Source organism: Accipiter gentilis, chromosome 11 (assembly GCF_929443795.1).
Source record: "Accipiter gentilis chromosome 11, bAccGen1.1, whole genome shotgun sequence".
NCBI classification, from domain to species: Eukaryota; Metazoa; Chordata; class Aves; order Accipitriformes; family Accipitridae; genus Astur; species Astur gentilis.
This window is the reverse complement of record NC_064890.1, coordinates 27534055-27539646: the sequence shown is the minus strand read 5'-3', so window position 1 is coordinate 27539646 and position 5592 is coordinate 27534055. Positions and strand designations below refer to the sequence as shown.

General features: G+C 44.0%; 1 long non-coding RNA gene across 1 annotated transcript; it reads left to right on the top strand.

Annotated features, from left to right (window-relative positions):
- Positions 1-470: 470 nt before the first annotated feature.
- Positions 471-5183, top strand: LOC126044561 (uncharacterized). The gene is made up of 3 exons (XR_007507713.1): positions 471-1215; positions 2932-3108; positions 4890-5183. It is a non-coding gene; the product is annotated as an uncharacterized LOC126044561 (long non-coding RNA).
- Positions 5184-5592: the final 409 nt, after the last annotated feature.

Genomic DNA, 5592 nt, shown 5'->3' with positions numbered 1-5592 from the left:
CCTTTTCCTGTATACAGACTGGATGTACAGGAGTTCTTTTTTGCAGTGAGTTGCAGTGCTGAACAGAAGCCAAGGCAGGAAGTGATTATGGCTAAGGAGCTGATGCTGATTGAAAACGTGTGATGCTGCAGAGGAAGTATCACACAATAGAACCTCAGTTAGTTTGGAAATAGATTTCAAAACCAGGGCACATTAAGATGTAAACAGTCAATAGGACTGGGGCCCGCCTTTCTCCTAACAATCAGATCATTAGCAGTAGGAGTGTGCAGAATGATTTCCATGATTAAACTGCAGGCGCAAAATGCGTGAAAGTGCATGCTCATCAATGCCAAACGGAAACAGCCTTCTTGCTTTTTGCTGTGTTTTTCTACTGCTTGTCCTGACTCATCCTGAGTACAAGAGTCAGGTGTAAGTGCAGCTTAAATCTAGGAAGTGCAAATGTTCAAGGTCTTTGAAAAGGCAGGATTAAGATTCTTTTGTGTAGGATTGCTGTCTGGAATTGCACTTCTGACTTTCAAGACTGCTTCCCTGAAAAGTCATCAGCTCACATTCAATTAAAATTGTCAGGATCTGAGTGGAAACAGTCTCTGAGAAATGGAACAGAATTCAAATATTTGGTGGAGTTAGCTATTGTTATAGTTTAAGTGATGATTGTTATGTGGGTGAAGGGGACAGCTCCCTGTTTATCTAGAGACTAGTTTAACATATTGCATAGTTTATAACAGTAATTTTGAGTTTTATGCTCCAACTTTTGATTCCACCATTTTTCAGAAGTCCAGCCAGCGCAGAAAGCAGTAAGAAAGACAAACGAGAGTCATACCATTTCATCTCTGGATAAGAGATGTGTAATGCTCTACAACCGCATTGTGTATGTTAGTAGTTTTGGTTTGGTTCTAACTATGCTTTTTCTGAGTTTCAGCAGCAAAGCGCAGATGTGGGCAGAATTGCCTTTAGCTGAAATGGAAGTGCCAGGCTACCCTACTGGTAATGCCACACTTCCAACACACAGACGTACCCAGAGCAATGCCCTTCATCATCTTGGGCCTTTAAGCAGCTGAGCATTATTCATGAAAGCACTGAAGTTTCCATGCAGCCTGCCATGGACCACCTGAGCCTTAGTAACTTAAGTGAGGAACTTCTAAGGTGACAAAGGTTCTACTGGAGCACCAAGAAAGGCTTAGTCAGTGAAGATAATCTAGACATAAGGACATACAGGTAAGTTGCAAAAGCTGGTGATCTGTCATTTTTCCCTGCACTTCTGGTACATATTTTTCTCTGTTTGCTCCTGTCTGCATGCCCAGAACATCTACATGTCTTGTCTTCCATGTCCAAGAATGGAATATTTTTCTCAAATGGACTTGGGTCTCTCGTATGACTGATGGCAATATGCAGGTGCGGGATTTTGTTTCAGGAATAAAGTTGGAAAGTAATACAACCAGTCACTTATAGAGAGGAAATTAAATTCAGCCCATGTTCAGAGTAACTTCTTCCTTGCTCCAAAATAGATGGCTTAAAAAAAAAAAACCCAATATATCCTTTTCTTGATGGAAGAAGGCTCAGCTCCATTGTGGATGCCAAGAAACAAACAAATCAGGTTTTAAAATCCACCTTCTCTGAAATATTGGTGTATTTTCAGGATACAGCTGCAACTCTTGTAATTAAAGGGCAGCATAAACCAATCTGAGTTTATTAACAGTAAATACAAAGACATGTTGTTGATTAGGTTGGTCTGAAGAATTGTGTGGAAAAGGGAGCTGGAATGGGCCTGTGTGTGTCAGGGTTCCTTGGTAAATAATATCTGCTGTGGCTACCTAGCTGCTGTGAAAGGACTGTTAGCTTTGTACGGGGTTATTTTTGCTTTGCTCTGGAAATATATAAGCATAATCCTGTTTCAAGAAAAGCCATTAAAGAGGAGCATTTGAGTTGGATAATAACTGTGTATTGCAACAGGGAATGTAGTTGTATGCACAGGATTTTGATAATACAACTGGAGATAAAAAGTGACTTTTCTCTAGGGCTATGGCAGTTGGCAGTTCATCAGCAAGAAGGTGACTGGCAGTAGTGTTTGTGTAGATGCCACGAGTGTTTATAAATGCAAAGGAGGCATTTTGTTTCACTTACAAAGATGCCTAGAGCTCCATTCTACATAGAGGTGCTGCTGTAGATGTCTGGGGATGGACCTATGAGGTGGGAGTGGAATTTGTACTCCATTTCTACAGTTAAAACAGAAATGGCAAGAGTATATAGAAAGTGAAAATTGTTCTTGTCATTCATGATACACAGCTGTGCTCATAAGGCCTAAATAGTGTGTGGTCCCAATTATCCTGAATAAAACATGGATTGTGCTGCTTGCCTATGTAACAGTCACAGTCCTTGTGCTTATAGCAGTGATTAAATAGTACTAATTACTGATTAATAATTCATCATAGTTAATAGGTAGTAGAATGGTCAGCTATTACAGTAACCTCAGCTAAAGTAGTGCTTAAGCTTAAGGAAAGGTGGTGCTCTCAATGAAAAGCAATTTGCATCTTCAAAGTTGACAGTGTCAAGAAACATAGTTGTCAACTTGATTTGCAGGTGCAAACTGAACACCATCTGCTACTGGCAGTATGGAACCAAAGGGTGAGAGGAGGTGTAAGTCAAACTGGTAGAGTGTAAAAGCTGAGTAACTGGTTGTCAGCCCCTTGTCCTAGGGGCCTTTTCTAGGTATCCTGATACCTCCCAGCACCTGCATACGGTGCTGGTGTGCTTCTGGCTGTCATTTAGAAGACATCTGTTTGTAATGATAATTTCCATAGTCTTCTCAAGCTAGCTGTACTAGGAAAAGGCATGCAAAGAAGTTGTAATTATAAGCACATTAAGAAGTCATCTTTCACACTGCTGTTTCTTTAAGCATTCTGCATTGTTAATCTTGTCATGATTTAACTCCAGCCAGCAAGAAGAAAATTAACTCTACCCCAGCCAAAACCAGCACAATCTGTTTTAGAAGTTAAAGCAGTGAGCAAACAGCAATGATAACAGACACTGATATGAGGAAGGATTGGGACAGCCACAGAGTGTCAACTGACACCAGCGAAAAGTTCTTGCCAATTACTTGGGGTTTTATGGGTAAGTAACAGGTACAAGTGACACAGTGGTGAGAAACCTGACCCCCACAAAGGAGGCAGAGACACCATGGTAGTGGTGATGGGGAGGGACGCTGGAATAATACCCTGCTCCAGCTGCACACCAGCCCATCACAGGAGCCATCAGCCCATCAAAGGCCCATGTGCACCAGCCTAGGGGAGCAGAGAGGCCCAAGGGTGGGTGGGAACCCAAATTAGAGACTCAGAGGAAGGGACTTGCTGTCCAGGCCCCTCCCCAGGCGAGCCTTGGCCCCATGGTCAAGGTATGAAACCATCAAGATAAGTCAAGATGAGCTCAGCTACAGGGCAGACTGAGTGTGTGTGCTTGGCTGCTGGAGGGATCCACACTGTACATACCTGTATCTGGGTAGCTATGTCTACAGGCATATATAGATGCATATATGTATCGTTGTATCTATAGCTATACATATCTTTGTACCATCCCATCCCCATCAGGCTACTAGATTTGGCAACTTGCTCCCAGTAAGTACTGAGTAGCTGAATTGCCCCGTTAGGATGAACTGTAAGCAAGTAAATGATCTTCCAGGTTAAAGAAGAGGAGCCCCTAACAGGGCTGCAGCTGTGCTTGATCCTCTTGTAGGATAGCATACCTAAATCAAGAGTTCAGAGCAATAAGAAACAAGGTTTGTGACAGAAATCCTGGGTGACTGGATGAGTTGGTGCAGCTGAGGAGAAAAGCTGATTGACTCACCATTGGTTTGGCATTGTACCAAGCCTGTGCCTCAGGAGCACTGAGGACCCATGGGCTGATGTCCCAGCCTGGCCCATCCCCATGGCCCTGCCCAGCCGCACTGGGGCTGTGTCCCACCCTGGTCACCCTCACAAGGCCTCATCCAGATGCTGACCCTAATCTGGGGACAGACTTCCCACTTGACTCATTATTAGGAACTTGCCTGGTAATCTGTGCTCCTGACTGGACCTGTCCACAATCTTCAGGTCCACCCTGCTTGCCTTGCTCCAGAGCAGTGGGACTGGGCTCCAGCTGGCTCCATCACTGCTCGTGGATGCAGCTGCACCTCCATGCTTGGGAGGTACCTCCAGGCCAGACCTGGGTGGTCCTGGTCCCAGCAGCTGCCATCAAGTACAACATCTTCCAGGGCTCAAGGAGCTAAGTGTGGCCTCAGTGGGGTTTCTTTTGCTTCACCAGATTCTAGGCGCACAACCATGTGCTCAAAGGCATTGGTGTCTATGCCGAGGGGACAGATATACAGACCTGCAAAACAGATTATGTCTGCACAGACCCTTTCAGCAGACAGAGGTTGCCTCATGGAGGGACAGGCAGCCTTCTGCAAGGAAGTACCCCAAAGACACCCCCCTGCCCCATCTGTGGCTGCTTTTTCAATAGACTTCTTACCCTTGGCTTCCTATTGATAGTGTATCACCACTGAAAACTGGCCAGCAGTTCAGCACGCCCATTAAAGTCACACCTCTCCACTCTGTTTTTGAGCATCCACTTAGTCGATTTCTGCCATGACAAGCCTGGAGACACCAAAGCTGTTGAGACCATACCAGTGGCTGTCTGGCTGCAAGACACACAAATATCATTCTGCCCCTGTACAAACTGAAGAACATAGCATGAAAAATAGCTTGCTATAAAAAATTAAAGCATATTATCTGTTACTGAAACAAGACCCCTTGTTTTAATATCATTAGAGAGCACAGAAGGCTACACACAGACACATATTGGTGCATTCAGGGCTCTACAGAACACACTTCTCAGATGATCTTTCCCTTTTTTTGTAGCCCTGATGCTCCAGAGCAGTTGGAGCAGTATAAACTACAGAACTAGGAATCACTCCTGTTACGAAACCTCATGCTGCAATTCTGGTATGTAAGCCATAACTGTCCAGCTTTGAGGCTTTCTCTGGTGGTGGCAGACTCAGGAAAGGTTTTTGCCCTGGGTACAAGGAGTGGTGTCAGGCTTCCATTTCTCCAACCACCTGATTTGACTGTTCAGGACTGAATCAAGACCACGAATCTGTTTGTTCTTACTAATACCATGTAAGACAATCAGGCACGTGAAAGAAATTGCTTAATTTGGAAAGATGGGAACACAGGAACTATAATATGAATTATATAAATATGCTGAAAAGCAGATAATGGCTGGAGCCAAAAAGGTTGGAGAGAAGCAACTGGTGGCTGCATGTTGCATTACAAAGGAGAATGCTAAAAGGAAAAGACACTGCCAATGCACAGATAGACTGGTATACCATAAACAAGTCGTTGGATGTTACTTCCCAAAGCCTGGAAAATGAAGCTGCACCTCATCTGGACACTGCTCTGGAGCTGAAAGTGTGAGGGATATGGTAGAAACCAAAGCTTATGTTAGAGAAACAGCTCCCTAAATAGGCATAGTTCAAGAGATATCATTTGGTAGTAGGAAACATCTCTTCACAAGCTGCATTTGCTTGTTCAAAGTCTCATACATTTCAGACTTGCTTAAGAA